A 27,469-nucleotide genomic window follows, 5' to 3' on the forward strand; every position below is an offset into this window, starting at 1 on the left:
TTGCAGTCAGATTTTTTACCCTCTGAGCCAAGAGGGAAGCCCTCTTATAGCAAAAGAAACTGAATTTTGTTAATTCAAATGAACGGGAAATGGATTTTCTCCTATAGCTTCCAGAAATAAAAGTTGCTCTGTTAACACTTAGATTTTATTTAAATAAGGCCCTTACTGGACTTTTGACCTACAAAACAGTAATGCAATACATCTGTGCTGTTTTAAGCCACCAGCTTTAGGGTAATTTGTTATTACAGAAAAAAAAAAAACTAACATAAAAAGCTGAATCTATTTGTTTTTAAGTATATTCATTGTTTTGAAGTATGTTCATTGAATATTTTTTAATTCAATCTTCAAGTTTAACTAAAAATATATATGCATGGGTATATGTATATACATGTGTGTGTCACTATGTGTTTGTGTGTTAGTTGCTCACTCATGTCTGACTCTTTGTGACCCCAGGAACTGTAGCCCACCAGTCTCCTCTGTCCATGGAATTCTCCAGGCAAGAATACTGGAGTGGGTAGGCATTTTGTTCTCTGGGGAATCTCCCCAACCCAGGGATCAAACCAGTGTCTCTTGCCTTGCAAACAATTTTTTTTACCATCTGTGCCACCAGGGGAGCCTGTATACACATATAATATGGTTTAGTTTTCCTTGCTTTTTCAGGATTTAACAGGCTTTCCATTTGCTTATTCCAAACATATTAGAGAACACCACGGGATAAATATATGTCAACTATTAAATGAAAATTATTCTCCAAAGATTCAGGGTACTAAGTGGGGAGCTAACAATGACTTCCTGTGAATTATTTTTATCAATTAATGGCTATATTTGTTGGTGATTGTTTTGGTGCAGGACTTACCATTCTGCCTGCCATACAAATGAGCCACCATCTCCGAGTTTCACACTTTCTGTTGTCTTCCTCCTTGGCCTATAAACCAAGCTTTAGCATGTGGGCTGTTAACATCACATATTTCAGATCTTTACTGTTATTTCTATTTTCAAGTTCCTTTTGCACACATTATTTCTTCATGTATTCCTCTGGCACTTCAGGGAAGTCTTTTTATATATTGCTGTAAATTTTTCCCAATAGAAAGCTCAGATGGTTAATAGTCTTGCTTTCACTGTTGCTTAAATATGTGATCATAAATCTCTGTTGCAAGTTTTATTTCAGGTTTTAGAGCTTAGCATCATTAAGAAGTTATTTTTCTGAGGAATAACTAAGTCTTCATTTGTAAGACGTTGGTGCTATCAGTGATCTCAGGGGACAGATATAGTACAGATGGTTGGGAGGCTTTGTTTTTTCTCACTTATCAAAAAAATAAGAAAGACTGTTTTTCAGGTTTTTATGATTATTTAAAAAAAATAGGTAATTTAATCTTCTATCTTCTGTTAAAATAAGAAACAAACCAAAAAAACCAAACAAACCAAAATCAACTCAGTGTCTTACAGCAACTTTTCAGATACAGGTTGCCTGAGCCTTCTTTCTACCATGTGCATGCTAAGTCACTTCTTTCGTGTCCATCTTTTTGTGACCCCATGAACTATAGCTTGCCAGACTCCTCAGCCCACCGGATTCTGTAGGCAAGAATACTGAAGTGGGTTGCCATGCCTTCCTCTAAGGAATCTCTAGGAACCCAGGTAACAAACCCTCATCTCTCACATACCCTACATTTCTTGCTTTGGCAGCCAGGTTCTTTACCACTAAAGAATCTGCTTGCAATGCAGGGGACCTGGGTTTGATCCCTGGGTCAGGAAGATCCTCTGGAGGAAGTCAAGGCAACCCACTCCAGTATTCTTACCTGGAGAATCCCAAGGACAGAAAAGCCTGGTGGTTTACAGTCCATGGGCTCATAAAGAGTAGAACATGACTGAGCGACTAAGCGCACATCACCTAGAAAGCTCTTTCTACCACAGCACAGACTATAAAGTCTACTTTTATATAGGATAAGATGTTCTTCTAATGGAAATACACAAAGGTTACTAATTTATGAAGCATGTCCATTTCATCCTAATTTTAATGAGCAAATCAATTCACATGTCAAAATATGATATCAATGGGGTGGGTAAAATCCTCTCACAGAAGAAACTGGAGGTCTCACAGCAAGGGATTTTACAGGGATGGGAATACATAATCGATACAGTAATAAAATGTGGCATCAGTTCACTTCAGTTGCTCAGTCATTTCCGACTCTATGGAACCCATGAATCGCAGTATGCCAGGCCTCCCTGTCCATCACCAACTCCTGGAGTTCACTCAGACTCACGTCCATCGAGCCCGTGATGCCATCCAGCCATCTCATCCTCTGTCGTCCCCTTCTCCTCCTACCCCCAATCCCTCCCAGCACCAGAGTCTTTTCCAATGAGTCAACTCTTCTCATGAGGTGGCCAAAGTACTGGAGTTGCAGCTTTAGCATCATTTCTTCCAAAGAAATCCCAGGGCTGATCTCCTTTAGAATGGACTTGTTGGATCTCCTTGCAGTCCAAGGGACTCTCAAGAGCCTTCTCCAACACCACAATTCAAAAGCATCAATTCTTCAGCACTCAGCCTCCTTCACAGTCCAACTCTCACATCCGTACATGACCACTGGAAAAACCATAGAGTTGACTAGATGGACCTTTGTTGGCAAAGTAACATCTCTGCTTTTCAACATGCTATCTAGGTTGGTCATAACTTTTCTTCCAAGGAGTAAGTGTCTTTTAATTTTATGGCTGCAATCACCATCTGCAGTGATTTTGGAGCCCCCAAAAATAGTCTGACACTGTTTCTACTGTTTCCCCATCTATTTCCCATGAAGTGATGGGACCAGATGCCATGATCTTTGTTTTCTGAATGTTGAGCTTTAAGCCGACTTTTTCACTCTCCTCTTTCACTTTCATCAAGAAGCTTTTTAGCTCCTCTTCACTTTCTGCCATAAGGGTGGTGTCATCTGCATACTATATTTAAAATATACTTCATGCGTTTCTATATAATGCCTTATTTTCCTCTCTTGTTTATGAGTAAGGAGCTAAATACATCTCAGTTTCTAGAATGAGTAAACGCTGTGGTAACCCAGTTTATTATTCTCTCAGACATATCACAAGCAACTATTTTGTAATCATCTATCAGTTATTTCAAACACTTTAAAACCTACACAGTAACAGTTGAAAATATGAAATAAGGTGTTATATTAATCAATGTTATTCTTTTTAATCTTAAAAATTATTAAGCTTTACTATATGTCCACTATATAGATTTCCCTGCAATTGTTGTTACCAAAATTCAGATTCCCTGTTTTATTAGAAGGGGTGGTGAAGGAATAAGGAGATTTTTGTGCTTTCCCTATGTTCATTTTTTTAAAAGATGAATTATAGTTGATTTATAATATAATAATTTCAGATGTACAACATAGAGATTCAACATTTGTATAGACTATACTCTTTATAAAGTTACTCTATAGTATTGACTATATGTGTACATATATAATATTGATTATATGTGTGCTAAATTGCTTCAGTGATGTCTGACTCTTTGAGACCCTATGGACTGTAGCCCACCAGGCTCCTCTGTCCTTGGGATTCTCCAGACCCTCCTCCAGGGGATCTTTTCAACCCACGTGAGACTGAACCTGTGTCTCCCACATTGCTGGCAGATTCTTTACCACTGAGCCACTGGGGAATCTCATAATATTGACTATTATGGATACATTTACTTTATTCATTCATCTGTTGATAGACACTTAGACTATTTCCATTTCTTGGCAATTGCAAATAGTGCTGCTATAATTATTGAGATGGATGTCATCTTTTCAAATTAGTGTTTTGTTTCTTCTGGATTTATACCAAGGAGTAGATTTGCTGGATCATATGGTAGTTCTATTTTAAGTTTCTTTAGGAAACAGCACTGTTTTTGCCGCAGTGACTGCAACAATTTACATTCCCATCAACAGTGTGCCAGGACTCTCTTTTCACCACATCCTGGCCAATATATGGTTTTTGTGGTCTTGTTAATGGTAGCTATTCTGACATGTGTGAGGTGCTATCTTATTTTGGTTTTAATTTGCATTTCTCTGATAAGTAGCAATCTTGAGCATCTTTTCATGTACCTGTTGATCATATGTGTATCTTCTTTGGAAAAATATCTATTCAGATTTTATGCCCGCTTGCTAATCATGGTGTTTGTTTGCTTGTTTGTTTTTGGATATTGAATTGTATGAACTGTTTATATATTTTGTATATTAACCCTTTATCAGTTATATCATTTGCAAATATTTCCTCCTATTCAGAAGGCATGGAAAAATCAGCTGGTTCCAAATTGGGAAAGGAGTTCATCAAGGCTGTATATTATCACCCTGCTTATTTAATTTATATTCAGAGTACATCATGCAAAATGTCAGGCTGGATAAAGCTCAGGCTGGAATTAAGATTGCGAGGAGAAATATCAATAACCTCAGATATGCAGATGACACCACCCTTATGGCAGAAAGTGGAGAGGAACGAAAGAGCTTCTTGATGAAAGTGAAACAGTAGAGTAAAAAGGCTGGCTTAAAAATCAACATTTAAAACATTAAGATCATGGCAACCAGTCCCATCATTTCATGGCAAATAGATGGGGAAAAAATGAAGAGTGGCAGACTTAATTTTCTTCTTCTCCAAAATCACTATGGATAGTGACTGAAGCCATGAAATTAAAAGATGCTTGCTCCTTGGAGGAAAGCTATAAGAAACCCAGACAGCGTACTATAAAGAAGAGACATTTTGCCAACAAAGATCTGTCTAGTCAAAGTTATGCTTTTTTTGTTGTTGTTGTTGTTTTGGTAGTAATGTGTGGATGTGAGAGTTGGAGCATAAAGAAGTCTGAGCACTGAAAAATTGATGCTTTCCAACTGTGGTGCTCTTGGACAGTGAGAAAATTAAGCCAGTCCATCCTAAAGGAAATCAACCCTGAATATTCATTGGAAGGGCCAATGCTGAAGCTGAAGCTCCAATACTTTGGCCACCTGGTGCATAGAACTGACTAACTGGAAAAGACCCTGATGCTGGGAAAGATTGAAGGCAGAAGGAGAAGGGGATGACAGAGGATGAGATGGTTGGATGGCATCACCAACTCAATGGACATGAATTTGAGTAAACTCTGGGAGTTAGTGATGGACAGGGAGGCCTGGAGTGCTGCAGTCCTTGGGGTCGCAAAGAGTCGGACGTGACTGAGTGACTGAACTGAACTGAACTGATGGAAAAGTTACTCCTACCTCTATTTATTTTACCTGCTCTTGTGCTATTATTGTTACATATAATATGTTTATATATTTTAGAAATCTATCCAATATATCATTAAAGGTATTAGTTTTTATAATTTTACATCTTTTTAAAAAGATTAGATATGAAGGCAGAGCAAGTATATATTTATATTGTTTGGTATATTAAAATTATTGTCCATTTCTGTATCCCTTCATTTCTTCCTGAAGATTTAATTACCATAGTGTGTCAAGTCCCCGTTCCAAAACAGCTTTATTCTCACCCATCTTCTTTAAGCCATTAGTGCTGAATCTATTACATCTCTATGTGTTTGTTATAAGCCAAATAATACAATTATATATATATATGTCAATGTATATAAATATATGTGTGTGTATATCTATATCTATATCTATATATATGTTACATCTATTTATATATAGTATTACTATAGGTGGTCTTTCCAGGTGGTGGTAGTGGTGAATCTGTCTGTCAGTGCAGGAGATGCAAGAGACATGGGTTTGATCCCTGGGTCAGGAAGATCCCCTGGAGTAGGTATGGCAACTACTCCAGTATTCTTACTTCGAAAATTCCATGGACAGAGGAGCCTGGTGGGCTGTACTCCATGGGGTCACAAAGAGTCAGACATGATTGAGTGATTGACCACACACACAATTACTATATATAAATATACAGTTTTATAAAATAGTTTTTTTGAATAAGTTAAGAGAAAGGAAGTAAAGTAAGAAGCACTTATGCCATTTTCTGTAATTACATAATTACTTTTACTGTTGGCCTTTATTTTTTCTTATGGGTTTGAATTTCTATCTAGGTTTACATGCTTTCTGCCTAAAGAACTCCTTTAGTATTTTTTGTGTTATTGATTATGTAGATGAGTTCACTCAGGTTTTGCCTTTGGAAAGAAATGTTTTTACTGGATCTTCATTTTTTGAAACAGACTGTTCTTGGGTATAGTAAAACATTCTTGTTTGAAAGCCCTTCTTTGGGAGATGGAGTGAGGGTTATTGATTATTTTACTCACTGTCTTCTATATTCTATTGTTCTTAATGAAAGATTGTCTATCAATTTTATTGGAGGATGGCTCCATTTTATTTTATCTTGCTGCTTTCAATAATTTCTTTTCATTTTCACTTATCAAGATTTTGGGGCTTCCCAGGTGGTGCTAGTGGTAAGAGACATGTGTTTGGTCCCTGGGTTCTGGAAGATCACATAGAGGAGGGCATGGCCACCCATTCCACTATTCCTGCCTGGAGAATTCCAGAGACAGAGGAGCCTGGTAGACTGGAGTCCTATGGGGCGGCAAAGACTTGGATGCAACTGAAGCGACTGAGCGTGCATCAAAAACTTTATGATAAATGTGTCTGTACTTGTAGTTCATTGAGCCTCTGAGATGTGTAATTTAATCTTTTCCATCAAATTTGAAGAGAATTTTGTTGTTATTTCTATAAAAAAAAAGAGGAGGTTTTTGCTTACTCTTTCTTTCTTTTCTTTTTTTCTTTCTACTGTGCTTCTGGCATTTCAGTTTTAAGTATGTGCTGGTGGTTTTCCACATTTCTCTAAAGCTGTGTTCAGTTTTCACCATTCTCTTTTTCTCTTTGTTTTTCAATTTGTAATCTTTTATCATTCTATATTTAAGTTCATAAATTTTTTTTCTGCCTGTTCAAATCATCAGTGGAACATCTCTAGTGAATTATTTATTTCAGTTATTTTTTTTACGTTTCAACTGCAAAATTTTTATTTTTTCTTTTCAAAATTTCCATTTCTTTATTATTATTTTCCATTTGATGAGACTTTGTCATCTTACTCTCCTTTAATTCCTTAAACATGGTTTAAATACACGCTCTATATTTTGAGTGTATTTATAATATTTGCCTTGCAGCTTATGCCTCTTAAACCAAGCATTTGGGTTTCCCTGAAATGTAAACATTATTTCTGATCAAAGGCATCTATGCTATCAGCATAATTTTATTTTCTCAGTATTCTAAAATAAGTTTGGTGACTGTTATTTAAACTATTTTCTTAAATATTATTAGCTATTGTGCCGCACTATGTTACTGTGCTAGATAGTATCTAGTAAATTAATATTCTGATATATTATTAGTAATGTTGATGGCTTAATCCAACAGTATTCATATGAATTTTATAAAATTCTATTAGATTCAGTACCTTTTGCTCTTTGACTTAGTATTCTAAATATTATTTATGTATGTTTAGAGAGTAACTGCTTTTATTATAAAATAAGTAGAAAATATGCATATATTACATATATAATCTGATTGGTAGAATGTTAGCACTCTCACGTTTCAGTGTGTGTCCATCTACTAAAAAATTCAACAGGTGAAATATAATACTTATCACAAAAACATATTCTAATCTTTTCTAGATATGAAAATGATATGGGAAATAACATTCTTAAATATGTTCATGTTTTAATCTATTTGAAATTAGCAAATAAGCTTCTCTAAGGCTACTTTTAGGAATTTGCAAACTCTCAGGGTGTAAATGAAAATTTTGAGTCAAGAAGAAATGTGTAACTTTTCTGGAGTAAAAAGAAAAATTGTAATTAATTAGAATGCCTAAGTTCTTTGACAACATCAAAAGGAATTTCAATTAAAATAATAAATTAGCAAGATTTTTGAATAATATTGTTTCAAAATTAATCTAAATATATATATTTTAAAATTATAATTATTGACATACAGAAACAGAAAGTTTGCCTTTGCTGTCATTTTAACACAAACTGTAAACCTTGTCACAAACATTAAGGTTGACAAATTAGAACATTGGAACCATAGAATATTAAGAACTAAAATTGCTAGTTAAAATAATTTCATCAATGGTTACTTCTTTCACAGAAAACTCTGGAAATCTTAGTGTTAACAAAGTTAAATATTTATTTATTTTTTATTCATGTGAAGGATAACTAATTCACTGCTCCTGTGAATTGATAATACTCAGGCTTTTGCTTTATGAAGTTGTTCCTAGACATATGCATAATACCAGAAGGATCTATTGAGTTAGTTTCTCTAGAATTTGACTTTAAAGATGGGAAATAGTTACTATATTTCTTTCTACAGGAAAATATAAATGTATGAGTCATTGTGGGATGCAAGCTGTAAGCATGAGTTCTCCAGTGATTTAAACGGTGGCTCATTCAGGAGAGGTAAGAGACACGGGTGTGATCTCTGGGTTGGGAAGATCTCCTGAAGGAGGGCCTGACAATTTGCTCCAGTATTCTCGCCTGGAGAATGCCATGGATATGGGAGGCTGGTGGGCTACTGTCCATAGGGTCGCAAAGAGTCGGACATGACTGAAGCCACTTAGCATGCATTCAGTAATGATACTTTTCTTATACTTTTCTGTTTAAGCTTTATATTTAGGTTTTAGTATTGACTAGCCCCTGAAGCTTTGAAGAAAATAACATAGAAGGTTAACACCTTCTACTTGATCTCAGGCTTATGCATTAAAGCTTGAAATTTGCTTACAGTCATTATACTTGGCTAGTGTAATTATAAATGTGATTAGGAAGAATAAAATACAATTATACTGTTTATAAAACCAGTAGTGATTTTTCAGCTTCAAAAATTTACTTCTCTCAGAGAAGTTAACTTCTCTGAGCAAGGCACTGCTTACATTTCTTTTAATTCTGTACATTTATTTTTTTCAATTATCCAATCCACTAGGGATAGGGGAATTATCCAATTCCCTTATCACTCCCTATCCCAACTTCTCACTGATGTATTTCATATATCTCAATATTAAATCAATATTGAATAGTATGGCTCAGTATTAATCATTACAGTGGGTCATGAGTTTTACAAGTAAACATTTAGTTCTTACATTTTGTACACTCTTGATACTGAGATAAATGAGCTACATTTCCTGATAATTTAGTTTAGGATCAAAATAGACTTTTAAGCAGATGATTGCACTAAAATGTGGGTGTCCTATGAAAGAAATATTTAACCCTAACCATAAAAGCATTTGGGATTTCTGCTTGGACAATAGCTTCCCAACTGGATTATTAGTTTCCTTGGGAAATAATCAAGGGGAAAGAAAGGAAGAGAGAGAGAGCAGGTAAAACACAGATCTTTTTGTTGTTTAGTGGCTAAGTCATGTCTGACTATTTAGGGACCCATGGACTGTAGCCCACCAGGCTCCTCTGTCCTTAGGATTTCCCAGGCAAGAATACTGGACTGGGTTGCCATTTTCTTCTCCAGGCCATCTTCCCAACCAAGGGATTGACCTGTGTCTCCTGTATAGGCAGGAAGATTCTTTACCACTGAGCTACCAGGGAAGTCTAAAGAACAAATACTAGTGGTAAATAATGTATGATTAGAAGCTATTTAGTAGAAGTAGAATGATCTATGTGCATTGGTGTGCTGGAGCTGATCCCTACTTGCTCATAAGACCCATTTGTGCATGTTTTTCCCCTACATTGTTTTCAAAGAAATCTCTTTGGTAGCTCAACATTGGCCATGTCCAGAGTATCAACATGATGGCACTTGGCAAATTTTCAGTGTTTTTCCCTTTCTTTCTTTCCTCCTGCCTGGCGTTTTGTCCCAGAGGGTTGATGGTTAAACATTTGTCAGGACAAGACTGCTTTTGTAGTAAAATATTTTTAAGAAAGTTACAAACTAGGATGCATGCAAAAAGAATCCAGAACTATGACTTAGCTACATGAGCAAGGACTTGAAAGACTGTACTTCTCACAGCTTTTCTAGGGGATATTCCTATACTCTAAAGCATGGGAAATACTGACAAATATATGATGGGAAGCTGTTGAGGATTTTGAGGTGAAAAGATGGCTCTGATGACTTGTAGTGGGACTGAAATCAGCGTCCAAGAAACCAGTGACTGCATGGTTCATGAAAAAATGGACAATCTTTACTTATTTTCTGGGAGTTTAAACTGAATGCTTGGTGAGCTGCTCAAAAGAAAAGGAGCATTTCAGATTCAGATGCAGTGCTCATGGGGAGAGCTACAGGGGTTGAAGGAAACATCTTTTATTTTTCCCCAGGTTGAGCAAGAGGCTTCCTATAGCATGAGGGAGGAAATATTTCTCTATTTAATTGTAATGACAGTGAATGACTATTGTTGTTAAATTCTCAAATGCTTATAGAAGAATTTAGAAGAGAAGAATGGAGGTCCGTCAAACTATGGAGATAGAATAGATTTGGCTGAACTACAAAGTAATGTATTGCTTTGATAATAGGACAAGATTCTGCTTAAGCCAAACTGCAAAAGAGCCATCAACACTTTATAAACTGTTGAAATAACTTCTTTATCAGTAGAGCATCACAATGTTTCACCACTTAACTTTCATAACTTTATCTTCTTTGAGCTATTTAATTTCTTATTATGATCTTGAGTGCTTGGCAGACAGATGCATATAAAATGACATAATGGACCTTTTATGGGCTATTCAACTGGTGATCTTTGAACTCATATTGCTAAGTAGTCTGTGGAAAGATAAGCCATTTTAGTCAAGCTTTAATGCAATCTGCATTTCAAGCCCATACTGATGGTATATTTATTGATTCTGGTAAGATATTATACATTGTTAAACTTTTTTTTTATGATATAAGAATCTGTCAGGTTTAGGAAAGAGTGATTGTGTTTCATTCAGCTCACTGGCCATAAATTTCATGACTGAGTTCTGGTATATTACCTTCACACAGACATTTTGGTTGTACTCTGGGGGTCTAAAAAGATTCAAATTACGTAAACTGTAATGTAACTATACTCCAGATGAATTGGCTTGAACATTAAAGCTGTAGATTGAAGAAACCTTATACAGGTAAAGATTAAGATGTGAAGAAACATCTTCCAACTATACCTGTCCTTAGAAATATAAAATTTCCGAGTGTCTTTAGTAATGAAGATGGATATACTGTGCAGTTATATAAAACTTTTCTCTGGATAATCCTTTACCTCTAAGGAGGAAAATGAACCAAGATAATATTATCATATACTCTCATTAGACTATGAATACATCTAGGAAAAGATGAGGAAGAAAAATGTTAAGAACTGTAAAGAGTCTGAGATATCATCATTAACTGTGAGCTTAAAAAATTTCCTGCTATAGATACATAGATGCTGGCAGAAGACATAGGGCTCCTGATTGGACACAAAAGGCCTTATTGTTCCCAGACCAACAGGCAACATGTTTTTGCTTCAGTTTCATTAGTTCCCTGTGACGGGCACACCCTAAGGTGACCTACCTCCTGATGTTCATGCTTTTGTGTGATTCCCCTCTCCTTGAACATGAGAGGGATCTACAAGTATTTTTTAACCAGACGAATATAGCGAAAATGATAAACCTTTTAAAGTTAGGTTTCATTGTATGGGAAAGGTGATAAAGTTACCGATGATTGCATTACATTAAATAAGATTCTATCTTAGCAGATTGGAGATGGGGACCAAATCCAGTTTATGCGCTTGAGGAAGTAAGTTCAATGTTGGAGGATCCATTTGTCAACAAATTGCAGGGGATCATTAGAAACTGTGGGGAGCCTCTTATCAACAGCAAGGAAAACTGAAGGTCCACAGTCATGGGTTAAAGCGTCTGCCTGAAATGCGGGAGACATGGGTTCGATCCCTGGGTCAGAAAGATCCCCTGGAGAAGGAAATGGCAACTCACTCCAGTATTCTTGCCTGGAGAATCCCATGGATGGAGAAGCCTGGTGGGCTACAGTCCATGGGGTTGCAAAGAGTCGGACATGACTGAGCGACTTCACTTTCACAGTCATACAACCATGTTAGTGTTAGTCACTCAGTCGTACCCAACTCTTTGTGACCCCATGGACTGCAGCCCTCTGTCCATGAGATTTTAGAGGTAATAATACTGGAGTGGGTTGCTATTTCCTTCTCCAGGGGATCTTCCCAACCCAGGAATCGAACCCAGTCTCCTGCACTGCAGGCAGATTCTTTACCAACTGAGCTACAACCATAAGTAACTAAAAATAACCTGAATGAACTTGCAGGCAGATTCTTCCTCTGTTGCGACTCTAGATGATCAAGAATCCTGACTGGTGCCTTAACTGCAGCCTTGTGAAATCTTGAGAACAGGACCAATTTAAGCTGTGTCTAGACACCTGACCCATGGAAATAATATGTGAGATAATAACTGCATCTTGTCTTAAACTACTAAATTGTAGTTATTTGTTATGTGGCACAGAGAACATGGCTGAAATCCCTTGAGAGCAGAAACAGGCCTTGGTAGATGCTGTCCACACAGTGGGTCTGTGTCACAGTTGGTGACCCTTGAGACTAGGAAATTCTAATTTCATATAAAGTATTCTAGAAAGCCTGTATAAACTTTCTCTTAAGAACATATTATAATCTCGTACAGGAAATCTGCCTTCTGGCTCTGAGGAGGGTACTATATTCATTTCCCAAGGCTGTTTGCTATACAAATATCCTTGAAAAAGTCATCTGGGACAACTGCTGTCACAAGATTAGGCATGGAGAATTGTTGCCAACAGCCCAGAGGTACTTTCAGCACTCTAGGAGAATTTCCATATACTTAGCGGGATACAGTTTTCTGGAAGAGACTCTTGTTGTGTCTCATTCATGCCAAAAGGTTCATTTGGGGCAATAAAATTACTTAGCCTATTTTATAAAATAATATTTAGTTATCGAGTTTCTCCCATGATAAACAAATTATAATCACAGTTGCTGATGCACAGATTATATTGTACTTTGATATACAGTAGCTGTGGGATTCTGGGGAACTTAAAAATATCCATTAAAAGATACAGGGAGAATTTTATACTCTGTCTTAAATACAGAGATATAAATGTACGATCTCATTTTCAGTACTCAAAATAATGGTATTTTAAGATAAATAGACATAAGAATCTGAAGATGTTACAGAGCACTAATAAAAATTATTAAATTCATATTAAGTAACCATTTTAAGCTATAAATATATTTTTGGTTGTTTATGAGTTTCTAATATCTTTAATTTAGAGGATTAAATACTGATTGTGACTCCATGAGTAGACTTAAGTCTTGGGTGCTTTATCATGAGAGCTGGAACATCAGATTAAACGAATAAGACTTTATTGATTTGGTAGTATTCGCTCAATATGCAGGATTTAGGATCTTGGCAAAGATCTCAGGTGATAATATAGATTTCACTAGAATAAGTTTTAAGTGTGGAAATATTGGTAGTCAAAGTGAATGAACACTCAAGAATCTGTACCTGTGATATTGTAGCTAATAGGGAAAAATGTATTTGGCCATTTAGATGAGAAAATGCACACTTCTTTATATATATGCATATATATACATATATATATATATATATATGTATATATATCATGGTTTTAGCCACAGTTCCTGGTTCACATCTTCCAAAACCCTTGGAATTTCTTGAGTGATAAGTGCAATGAAATAATATTGGATCTCTTGCCCTGAGTTCCTGAAAGCTGAGGGAGCCTGTGGTTGAATCAATCAACAATGGCCAATGGTTTAATCAATCTTGCTTATGTAATGAAGCCTCCATAAAAACCCAGAAAGACAAGGATTGGAGAACTTTCATGATGGTTAACACATCGGGATTGGGGAAAGTGGCACACATGGAGTGGAAATGGAAGTTTTGAGCTCTTTCCCCAAGCTTTGCCCAAGGAATCTGTTCTTCTGGCTGTTGATTCTTATTCTCTAGTATTCTTTTATAATAAATCAGTAATCTAGTGGGAAAACTGGGTTTTCCCAAGTTCTGTGAGCCATTCTGTTTAAAGTACAAATAACAACCTGAACTTTCAATTGGCATCCTGAGTTGGAGGGGGATTTTGAAACTTCCAATTGTATGTAGTCTGTCAGAAGCACAGAAAGCAACCTGGTCTTGCATCTACCCTGGTAGAGGGCAATACCTGGGACTCAGGCCTTTAGTTGAGTGGGATCTGATTCTATTTCCAGGTAGATAGAGTCAGAATTGAGCTGGCATCCAAGAATAGCTCATTTGTGTGGGAAAGATTACACACACACAGACACACAGAGTGAAATGATTCTAAGAACCCTAAAGCTATCCCCAGAAGTAATATTTAAAAATGAATGATCTGATAGAAAAAGAAGATTGTCCTACTAAACAGTTAAATTCTATTTTTATTGATAGTATCTGTACCTAAGCCAATTTGATTCAGAGACCACTCATTAAAGAAAATGTTAGGTCCTTTGGCAAAAGGACTCTGTAACATCATGGCAAATGTACAAGCTAATGTGCCTTCAGTGGGACACAAATCCTTGCAGGACAATGAAGACTCTTTGGTAATTTTGACAACACTGATTCCATTTCACCCTAGAACAGCCATTTATTCACTCAGATGGAGATAGAGACATATGCTAGGTATGAGTCTGTCTTTCCTGTCTACAAAGCCACAGCCAACACTCTTATTAAAGGGCTTATAGACTGCTTGCTTCATGGACATGGGCTCTCATAAAATATCACTTTTGACAATTGTAGCCATTTTATTTTTTACGTTTTTAAAAAGTAATGTGCAGTAATGAGCTGTGATTGTGGGATCCACTGGTCCTATCACACAATCTAGAAGCTATTAGACTTATAATAGATTGGAATGATTGCAAAGCTGAACTGGCAAATCAGAAGTGATACTTTTGAAATGGCCAGGTATCATTGTCCGGGATTCAGGATCCACCTTAAAGCAAAGATGTTTATGTAGTGCTATGTATATATTAGGAGGAATTCATGGACCTGATATTCACATGGAAGAAAGAATGGCCAAGTTTATCATAATTCCCAGTGATTCCTTGGGGAATATTGCTTCCTATCCTTGCTCATCTGAGTTCTGCAAGATTGGGTGCCAATGGGAGAAACGTTTCAGCCAAGGGACGCATCAAGAATTCTACTGAACTCTTACGAGATTGGTGCTGTTTGTTGAGGAGTCTGATTTCAAGGTCAAAATCTGGTATGACCTTTCAGACCCAAGTTTAGTTAATTAACAAAGAAGCCTTTGTTAATTTGCAGGCTCATGAGAGAAAGCCCTACCCATAGAAGACTTAGTCTAGAGCCTTGCCTTACAGACTTCTGAGAAAGTTACTGTCAAAGACTCAGGTCTCCTAACCAGGCTGGCTAACATATTCACAATTTTGGCTGAGACACCTCCATTCAGAGGCCTTCCAATCAGGGCGGTATCAACTGAGATGTTTTTACTTTTCCTCCTTACCAGGGGAACTTGACTGAGACAACTTTCTCCACTCTGACTCGGGACTGTTGCATTCTTATTACTTCCCACTCTTCTCCAGACCCCCCTCATACACACGCACGCGCGCGCACACACACACACACACACACACACACACACACATGCACACACACACACATAACAGGAATTTATTAAGGATTCCTTTTTAATAAGACAGTTCCCTCATCTGCCCTTATCTGCCTGACTCCCACTTGGTACCACTCCATGGGGAAAAATGGATCATTCAGAAAGCTTTGGACTTCATACAAAGGAAAAACATGTTAAAAAAGAAGTCATCAAGTTGTCAGGGATCAGGGACCCTGATCATCAACCTGAGACAGAACTTCAGTTATACAGTGTGGTCAGAGAGGGATACTGTTGGCACCCAGAGAAGCTTTTTGGATGTCTTTTGGTACACTCCTACCCAATTCTGATGGTCCATATATAAATACACTAATTTCTCTCAGAGAAGGTCATGGTGATCCCTTGGGCACAAGCATCTGTGCCATGCCATAATGAAACACTGCAAGACTGCCACAGGCAATACTTCAAGCTGAGGGGGAGCAGGCCAGTCAATCCTAAAGGAAATCAACCCTGAATATTCACTGGAGGGGCTGATACTAAAGCTGAAGCTCCAATAATTTCACCACCTGATGTGAAGAGCCAACTCATTAGAAAAGATAGTGATGCTGGGAGAGATTGAAGGCCAGACGAGAAGGGGAAAACAGAGGACAAGATAGTTGGATGACATCACTGACTCAATGGATATGAGTTTGAGCAAGCTCCAGGAGATAGTGAAGGAAAGGGAAACCTGGAGTGCTGCAGCTCATGGGGTCTCAAAAAGTCAGACATCATTGAGTGACTGAACAACAAGAGAAGACAGATATCTATTGCAATGTTACACTGAGGGGTTTTAATTTGTCTTACCAATTTCCTACTTCTAAGTTTCCCTATGAACATTGACCTATGTGAACCTTGAAAAAACTTCTGGCAACTCTTATGTAAACAAAAAAGACCCAAAGTAGCAAAGCAGTCTTGGGAAAGAAGAATGGAGCTGGAGGAATCAATATTCCTGACTTCAGATTATACTACAAAGCTACAGGTATCAAGACAGTATGGTACTGGCACAAAAACAGAAATATAGACCAATGGAACAAGATAGAAAGCCCAGAAATAAACCCATGTACCTATGGGTAACTTATTTTTTACAAAGGAGACAAGAATATACAATGGGGCAAAGACAGCCTCTTCAATAAATAGTGCTGGGAAAACTGGACAGCTACATGGAAAAGAATGAAATTAGAACACTTCATAACACCATACACAAAGATAAACTCAAAATGGATTAAAGACCCAAAATACCAGACTAGAAACTATAAAACACTTAGAGGAAAATATAGGTAGAACACTTCATGACATAAATCAAAGCAAGATCCTCTAAGACTCATCTCCTGGTGTAATGGAAATAAGAACAAAAGCCAACAAGTGGGACCTGATTAAACTTAAAAACTTTTGCACAGAAAAGGAAACTGTAAGCAAGGTGAAAAGACAACCCTTGGAAAGGGGGGAAAGTAATAGCAAATGAGACAACTGACAAAGGATTAATTTCCAAAATATATAAGCAGCTCATGCAACTCAATACCAGAAAAACAAACAACCCAATCAAAAAGTAAGAAAAAGACCTACACAGACATTTCTCCAAAGAAGACATACAGATAGCTAACAAACACATGAAAAGATGCTCAACATTGCTCATTATTAGAGATATGCAAATCAAAACTGCAATGCGATATTACCTCACATTGGTCAGAATGACCATTATCAAAAAGTCTGCAAACAATAAATTCTGGAGAGGGTGTGGAGCAAAGGGAACACTCTTGTACTGTTGGTGGGAATGTAAATTGATACAGCCATTATGAAGATGATATGGAGTTTCCTTAAAAAACTAGGAATGAAACCACCATATGACCCAGTAATCCCACTCCTAGGCATATACTATGAGGAAACCAAAATTGAAAAAGACACGTATATCCCAATGTTCATTGCAACACTGTTTACAATAGCTAGAATATGGAAGCAAACTAGATGTCCACCAACAGATGAACAGATGGATAAAGAAGCTGTGGTGCATATACACAATGAAATATTACTCAACCATAAAAAGGAACACATTTGAGCCAGTTCTGATGAGGTGGATGAACCTAGAACCTATTATACAGAGTGAAGTGGGTTAGAAAGAAAAAGATAAATATAGTATTCTAACACACATATATGGAATCTAAGAAAATTGTACTGAAGAATTTATTTACAGGGCAGCAATGGAGAAACAGACATAGAGAATAGACTTATAGACATGAGGAGAGAGGAGGAGAAGGGTGAGATGTATGGAAAGAGTAACATGGAAACTTAAATTGCTATGTGTAAAATAGATAGCCAATGGGAATTTTCTGTCTGGCTCAGGAAACTCAAACAGGGGCTCTATATCAACCTAGAGGGGTGGGGTTGGAGAGGGAGATGGGAGGGAGCTTCAAGCAGGCATATATGTACACCTATGGCTGATTCATGTTGAGGTTGGATAGAAAACAACAAAATTCTGTAAAGCAATTATCCTTCAATAAAAAATTAATTAAAAAGTAGATGTTTTTGAAGATGTAAAAAGAAAGGTATATAAAGTGGGTAAACCAGTACAAGTGGTGGAGACCGTGATGTGGCACTAGGTTCTATTAAAGAAGGATTAGAAGTGCTGCTGGCAATGTCGATGGAAGACAGCCTTCAACTCTCAAGTTCTTCAGGGATTGCCTCTGCTATAGAAATCTGGAGATTCATACACATCTCACAGCCTAAATCCAATGATTGATAGAGCCATAATGTAAAGGCCTAGCTACTTTGGTTTCCAACAGGATAACTGATAAAGCATACTAACTCCAGACATGGCCATAGTTTGGCTGTCTGGATTTCTCTCTCTGAAGGATACTGTTCCTTTCTCCTTCATTCTGGGATCGTTGATTCCAAGGAGACTCACTAATGAAGAGTCTGCCAAAGAAACTCGAGTGTGAATCTCTTGGGCTACCCCTTTCTGTGCCAAATTTTTATTTTTAATCACTAAAATTCTAATGACTCATAGGCTGAAAGCATAATCTACCTTAGTCTAATTAATTCTTTTGAACTCATTTCCAAGTTAAAATTTTAACTTTAAAAATGAAGTACAATGTTTTGAGTTATATAGATAGTATAAGGGCTTCCCTGGTGGCTTAGACGGTATAGAATCCACCTGCAAAGTGGAAGATCTGGGTTCAGTCCCTGGGTTGAGAAGATCCTCTGGAGAAGGAAATGGCTGCCCAATCCAGTATTCTAGCTTACAGAGTTGCATGGACAGAGGAGCTGGCAGGCTATAGTCCATGGGGTTAAAAAGAATCAGACATGGCTTAGCAACTTTCACTTTCTTTTAAATTTTGATAGCTGATTTTCATTTTAGACTTCATAAATATTGAAACAAAATGTATCAGGTATTTGCTCATGAAAAATTCTGGGCCATCATAAATAAAACCACGAGTAGGAGTGCACTTTAATCAATATGAAAATAAAATTATGTATTGGGAGACTACAATTGTCTTTCTTATATTGCATATTTGGATATTATTCAAAAGCTGTAGTTGATTATTCTGTCTTAAATGACATTTAGTTAAAGACTAAATGTTTGCATCCTCACCACTTCCCTGCCCAACCCATACGTTTATATGTTGAAATCCTAAACATCAGTGTGATGACATTTGGAGGTAGGGCCTTTAGAGGGTGATTATGTCACGAGAATGGAGCCCTAATGAATAGGATTGATGTCCATATAAGGAGTTCCCAGAAACCTCCTTTGCCCCTTCTATCTTGTGAGTTATAGAGATAAGATGGTCCTCTATGAATCAGGAAGCCAGAACTCACCAGACAGCAAATCTGCCAGTACCTTGATTTTGGACTCCCTAGTATTCAGAGCTGTGAAAAACCCTGTTTAAAAGCCACACAGTCAATTTTATCATGTTACAGCAGCCCGAATGGACTAAGAGAGCAGGTTACTTTTGCTTATTGAAATGATGTGTCTCAGAAATTTACTGCAGATCAAATTATTTGTAAGAGAAACATGGTTTCTCAGTATTAAACTTCATTCTACTGGGGGCCAAGTTTTGCTTATGGCAAAAATGAAGCTATGTTTTAAAATATGTTTAGTAACTCAAATAAATTAAGATTTCAGAAAAAAGTCCACACAGCAATGCTATTGTATTGTAATATACATGTCAATATACATGTCACACACACACACACAAACACAGAGATGACAATGAAAACATAAATATCTATCATTGTCTTATATGGTGTAACTTTGAAGGGAAAATCGTCTGTATTTCATATTTTCACAAGGTAACCTCTTCATAAATTGAATCTTGCCTTATAATATCCTTGTTTCCAGGCCAAAACAGACCCATGAGGAATCAAGGTCTTTATGTAAGTGTCCAGTGTAATTTTTATGAGGATGAGAGATTGTCTAATTTTCCGATGGCTCTGTGCTAATCACAGTCTGGAATTTCAGTCCTCACATCTTTACTTAAGATAATGCTAACTCCACTGCTCTGATTTGAGCAGTAGGATGATTGAAGACAATACCAAACTTTCCTTTTCTGTTCCCAAACTGAGTCATTGACCATAGTTCAGATGTATAAGTATATATAATAGCCTTTTCTGAAATTTGGAAATTCCTAAGATAACTATAATTTAGAGGGAAGATGTCTTAAAAAAAAAATCCAAAATGGCCACTAAAATTTAGTTCTTTAGTATCACCATTTACTTTTCTAGGCTCCAATAAAAGGTGAGGAGGAGGTGTATTTAAAAAAGAAATTGCACTGTGGTTATCTAAAGGGATTGCCTTGTTCAAAAACTTTCCCACCATGAGATTTCCTTTCTCTCTCCACTTTCTGGACAGTTTCTTTTATTCAACCTTTCATATTTTTATTTTTCTCTCTTAGAGTTTGCACATATGCTGTCTTCACCTTTGCCTACAAGGATATCAGTAGACATCACTGTCTGCAACAGTATGTGACAACACTCATTCCTGTGTTATTCAGTGTGTAATGGGCAGAGTAAGAATGTACTTCTCCATAGACAGAAAATGTGTTTATCAAATTGACAAATAGCTACCTCATATTTACTTTGTGTTTCTAATGTTCTACAGCAGAGTTGCAACTGAATTTAGCTATATTTGCTTTGTATGATCATTATAATTAAGTGAAGAATCAAATAAATGTTGAATATCAGGCTTAGTGAGGAAATCCTAGTAATAGCATGATTGTGGTGTTGGAGAAGACTCTTGAGAGTCCCTTGGACTGCAAAGAGATCCAACAAGCCCATTCTGAAGGAGATCAACCCTGGGATTTCTTTGGAAGGAATGATGCTAAAGCTGAAGCTCCAGTTCTTTGGCCACCTTATGCAAAGAGTTGACTCATTGGAAAAGGCTCTGATGCTGGGAGGGATTGGGGGCAGGAGGAGAAGGGGATGACCGAGGATGAGATGGCTGGATGGCATCACTGACTTGATGGATGTAAGTTTGTGTGAACTCCAGGAGTTTGTGATGGACAGGGAGGCCTGGTGTGTTGCAATTCATGCGGTGGCAAAGAGTCAGATACGACTGAGTGACTTAACTGAACTTAACTGAAAGACAAGCCAAGTATAATATAAGAAATGGTACTTACAGCAACAATACATTAAAAGATAAAAGATATTAAGAAATAAAAAGCATAAAAATGAAAGAAAATTTCAAATGAGATTTAAAAATGTATATTGTCCTAAGTGAAAAAAAAAAGTTTAAGATTTCAATGTTTGATAACATGAAGTCTCCAATTTTCCCTGAATTCACAAATAAAATAAAAAAGAAAATCCAATTTTTAAAATTCTTCTTCTTCTTAGGCAAAAGGACTCTAATGTTATGTAGGAAAATAAGTGTGAGAATATCCCAAATTCTGAACCATTAGTTTCCTATTGATGTTCTAACAAATTACCAGAAACATGGTGGCTAAACGTTACAAATTTATTGTCTTATTCTTCTGTTTGTCACAAATCTGAGTTTGGTCTTATTGAGCTAAAATCAAGATGTCAGTAGGGCTGAATTCCTTTCCAAAGGCTTTAGGTGGGAACCTGTTTCTTTGCCTTTTCCAACTTTGTGAGGCCACCAGCCTTCCCTGGCTTATGGCCTCTTTCCTTTTTCTTTACCAGCGACGGCTGACAGGATCCTTCTAACACCACATCATTCTGACCTTCTCTTCTGCCTTCTTTGATATTCAAGGACTCCTGTGATTATATTAGGCCCAAATAGATAATCCAGGAAAATCTCACAACCCTAAATTCAGCTGGTTGGTAAACTTAATTCAGATTCAACCTCAATGACTCTTTGTCATGTAACATAAGATATTCACAGGTTCCATAACATAGAGCATACGTGTCTTGAGGGGGACATTATTCTGCTTTCCACAAATGGCTAGTTCTAGTCACTCGACTTGTTTTCTCATATTTTCCCACTTTTGTCCTCTCAATCTTATTTAAAACTTTAAAAAGATCTTATGTGAACGTGCTTTATAAACTGTGAAGCAATCTACTCAGTAAAGTATACAAATTACTTTACTTGTGTTATTTATACACTAATTTATTTTATGTAAGTGATAATGTCTTCCTTTCATAATACTCAGTCTTCCTGTAGCATATGCTACTAAATGTAACAGCAAGCAAATGAAAAACTAAATATGAACCCAACCAAAAAAAAGAAAAAAAAATGCATTTCCTTAATTTGCTAGAAAAGTGTCTCATTAACCTATACCAAATTCCCTTTCAATTAAATTTTTCAGTTACATAAAATAAATTAAAATTTTTTTAAATGAAGCACTGTGAAAAGTCTACCTCATTAAATAAATACATTGAACTTTGGTATTAAAAGTGAAAAATATTAAATAAAAAACATATTTCTGAACATACAGGGCATAATTTCATGTAAATTGACACAGTGCAATTAATTCTGAAATATTGACTAAATATGGATAAATCAGTAAGTAACAGCTAACAGAAAAATTAAGAATAAACACATATTAAAGCTTAGCTAAACCTATGAAAATTTACATTTGTATATTTTTTATTAATAATGTACAGAATAGGAAGTTCTATCAACTATATTTCCAAATGTTTCATAAAAATCAATTTAACATCTTTGAATTATAAATTAAATGATTTTGATGGTTTAATTAAACTCCAATTCTGCTACATAAAATTTATCATCTGTGCACTACTATAAAATTGTTATCCTTTACTGGATTTGAATACTAAAAATATGCAAAGTCTATCCTTAGATCCAAAGATGATGTTAAAAGATGTAATTGTTCATTCTTCTAGGCTGCTATTTTTAAACCTGCTCTCTGGATGTTAAATAATATTTATTTATTGACATAAAATAAGCATTTTGATAAATAGTATGTTATATTCTTGAATGAATTCATCAGATAGCTTTATATTTCTCAATTTTCCTTTCTAGGATAATATTCAAATATCCTTTCTAGGATAATATTCCTTTGACTAAGGAAAACAATGAAGATATCTCAATAACAAAATGTGAAGTCTGCTTGAAGAGCAACTCAATAGTTAAATCATTGGCCATCAAACTTATCTTTATAAACACATAAATAGTTTTGAAACTTCCCTTCTTACAAATGCTAACATGGAAGTGAAATATTGCAGAAGAGTAAAGACTTAAGAAAGAATGATATAAAGACAGAATGAAAAAAAGAAAGGAGGAAGAGGAAGAGAAGGAGGGAAGGACGAAGGAAACAAGAAAAGAAAACCATTACACTTGACATCATATTAATGACTAGTAATAAGAATACAGGCCTATCAGGTTTTAGAGAAGGCATGATCTCTCAAGTCTTGAAAATCACTTTAAGGTAACATTTCTTTTAGAGTATTAAATGTCATTAACCAATTGATCGCAAAAAGATCAATCAGTAGAGCATTTATTTGGATAGCTCTATCTCTGGTTAATTTAAAAATAGTAACATATATGATCCTTGTCTAAAGACCTGCTTTCTCTCTTAAAAAAACAAGAATAATTTACCTGAAAGCTCAAAACAATGAAATTAAAAATAAAAAATACCATTCTCCATTGAAACATGTATACTATCATGTAAGAAATGAATCACCAGTCTATGTTCAATACAGGATACAGGATGCTTGTGGCTGGTGCACGGGGATGATCCAGAGAGATGATATGGGGTGGGAGGTGGGAGGGGGGTTCAGGATTGGGAACTCATGTACACACTTGGCTGATTCATGTCAATGTATGGCAAAACCAATACAGTATTGTAAAGCAAAATAAAGTAAAAATAAAAATTAAAAAAAATAAAAACAATCTAAATGCTAAATTGTGTGCTTCAGCCTTTAAATGCTATTGCATTCAGAAAAAGGAAAAATTCCTCAAAACTGGATTATTCAAATACATTTTTCATAAAATTGTTTTTTCCTTTAACTGAAGTTTATTTGACATCCTGAAAATTTTATAGCAATTGATTTGGAAAAGAAAGATAGAAGTGTTTTCCAGGCAGATGAAGTGAGAGGCCATACACTTCTGGCAAAATTGTAGTACAAATATGATGTTGATTGGTTCTATTAAGTGATTCTTCAATGCTTTGGTCAACTGAGTTATAATTAAATAACTGACAAACTTTCTGGTAGAAGTAGGAAGGGGTGTGTGTGTGAGAGAGAGAGAGACGGAGAGAGACAGAAATCTATAATCATCCTCACCTTTGGTCTTACAGTACTTTCCATTCATATGCAGTAGAATTTCATTATAGTAAATTTCCTTAAAGAGTCTGGATTATATAAGATGATCCAGCATCCTGACTCCATATGAAGTTATTTTCATGGCTTGTTGTAATATTGCATTTTTAATTTTCTATGATAATTAATTCTATATGATAAATATTCTCTCAGTCGTTTTCTATACCACTATCTCATGAGGGAAAACTACTGTACATTCTGTTTAGGGTATAATTTTTATACCCAGTGACTATCAGTTCAGTTCAATTCAGTCCCTCAATCATGTCCAACTCTTTGTGACCCCATGAATCGCAGCACGCCAGGCCTCCCTGTCCATCACCATCTCCCGGAGTTCACTCAGACTCATGTCCATCGAGTCAGTGATGCCATCCAGCCATCCCATCCTCGGTCGTTCCCTTCTCCTCCTGCCCCCAACACCTCCCAGCATCAGAGTCTTTTCCAATGAGTCAACTCTTCGCATGAGGTGGCCAAAGTACTGGAGTTTCAGCTTTAGTATCATTCCTTCCTAAGAAATCCCAGGGTTGATCTCCTTCAGAATGGACTTGTTGGATCTCCTTGCAGTCTAAGGGACTCTCAAGAGTCTTCTCCAACACCACAGTTCAAAAGCATCAATTCTTCAGTGCTCAGCCTTCTTCACAGCCCAACTCTCACATCCATACATGACCACTGGAAAAACCATAGCCTTGACTAAATGGACCTTAGTTGGCAAAGTAATGTCTCTGCTTTTCAATATACTATCTAGGTTGGTCATAACTTTTCTTCCAAGGAGTAAGCGTCTTTTAATTTTATGGCTGCAGTCACCATCTGCAGTGACTTTGGAGCCCCCCAAAAATAAAGTCTGACACTGTTTCCACTGTTTCCCCATCTATTTCCCATGAAGTAATGGGACCGGATGCCATGATCTTCGTTTTTTGAATGTTGAGCTTTAAGCCAACTTTTTCACTCTCCTCTTTCACTTTCATCAAGAGGCTTTTTAGCTCCTCTTCACTTTCTGCCATAAGGGTGGTGTCATCTGCATATCTGAGGTTATTGATATTTCTCCTGGCAATCTTGATTCCAGCTTATGTTTCTTCCAGTCCAGCGTTTCTCATGATGTACTCTGCATGTAAGTTAAATAAGCAGGGTGACAATATACAGCCTTGACGTATTCCTTTTCCTATTTGGAACCAGTCTGTTGTTCCATTTACAGTTCTAACTGTTGCTTCCTGACCTGCATACAGATTTCTCAAGGGGCAGGTTAGGTGGTCTGGTATTCCCATCTCTTTCAGAATTTTCCACAGTTTATTGTGATCCACACAGTCAAAGGCTTTGGCAGAGTCAATAAAGCAGAAATAGATGTTTTTCTGGAACTCTCTTGCTTTTTCCATGATCCAGGGGATGTTGGCAATTTGATCTCTGGTTCCTCTGCCTTTTCTAAAACCAGCTTGAACATCAGGGAGTTCACGGTTCACGTATTGCTGAAGCCTAGCTTGGAGAATTTTGAGCATTACTTTACTAGCATGTGAGATGAGTGCAATTGTGTGGTAGTTTGAGCATTCTTTGGCATTGCCTTTCTTTGGGATTAGAATGAAAACTGACCTTTTCCCATCCTGTAGCCACTGCTGAGTTTTCCACATTTGCTGGCATATTGAGTGCAGCACTTTCACAGCATCATCTTTCAGGATGATATAACTCTAGGGTGTTTTAAATCAACAATGATAAAGTTGACATTGGTCATTTAAGTCTTATTTATCTTTGTCTTCATTCTTTCCCATCTCAAAGGCAAAGAGTCTAAAGAAAACATATTTTAATAATTGCCCCAAAAGGGAAAAGTCTTCCTGTCTCTTAATGAAGAAAACCTATTTAAGGAGAAGCTAAGAGTTGCCTGTCCCTTTCTATGGGTGATAAGAAAGAAAGATTTCAATGAAAGTGAAGGTTTGGAAAAATAAGTCCTTAAATTTTTCCATTGACATTTTTATTTTTATTAAATATACCCACTTAGAAATTTGAAGTTCTAGCATTATATCACACAGAGGTTTTATTGTTGTCTGAGAACCTCATCCTGTTATTTACTTTTATATTAATCCATAAACTAAAGGTCCAAAAATGAAATAAAGACTTGCATAATTAATCCGGTAAGATACTATTATTTGGGTAAATACAAATAAACCAAACTAAGACCAGGTCAAAGATTGGAAATACACTTGAAATTAGTGGAATTAAAAAAAAAAAATGGAGCTGTTTCTTCTTGGATCTATCCCCAAGCTGTATACTTACTCTGTCGTAGTATATAAGAATTATGACCTCAGCTCTAAAACTAGGGCCACAAATTATCCAAAGCACTGGTTTTAGAAATCTTCTGCTTCCTTTTTATTATACAAATTCAAGAGCAAACATATACCCAGTTAACAAGAACTTTAATTGCCAGTTTTTTTAAGAGTAGAAAATATCACTATTTTCCTAAGGCAATTAACAAAGAAGACAAAGGTTGAAGTCTCCAGAATTGTAAATTATACATTATTCACAGTACTAACAAAAACACTAGGAAAAATAAGCTCTATACCTTTATTAAACTTACATTATTGATTCATTACAATATTGATTGATTCATTAATAAATATCTATGGACCACAACATACATATCTATTAATAAATAGATGTGGTCTCAGACAAGTCATTGAGCTACTGAAAAAGAATTGAAGGCAAAACTAAATGGAAATATATTCTGTGTTCATAGATTGGGAAAGCTAACATTGTTAAAATTTCCATATTAACCAAAACAATTGACAGAGTCAAGTTCAATCCTTGTAAAGAAGTCAAATAACATTTTCACAGAAATATAATAATTTTAAATTTCAATGGAACTAGAAGTAGCCAATGATCATTAATAGTCACAGCAATCTTTGTTGCCATGAGAGTAAATCTTGAAAATTCTCAGCACGAGAAAAAAAATTACAACTCTGTATGGTGACAGATTGTAACTCAATTTATTGTGGTGATCTTTTTGTACCACATACAAATATGTAATCATCATGTGTTCACCTGAAACTAATGTTTCATGTCAATTATACCTAAAAAAATTGAACTGCCCACAATGTGTGTTTAAATATCCATTTTATTGTAATCTATACAAAACTGATTTGACTAAAAATTATTTTTTATTTATACTTTCACTATCACTCATTATATGCCATTAGCCT

The sequence above is a fragment of the Ovis canadensis genome, chromosome 10, assembly GCF_042477335.2.
Source record: "Ovis canadensis isolate MfBH-ARS-UI-01 breed Bighorn chromosome 10, ARS-UI_OviCan_v2, whole genome shotgun sequence".
NCBI lineage: Eukaryota > Metazoa > Chordata > Mammalia > Artiodactyla > Bovidae > Ovis > Ovis canadensis.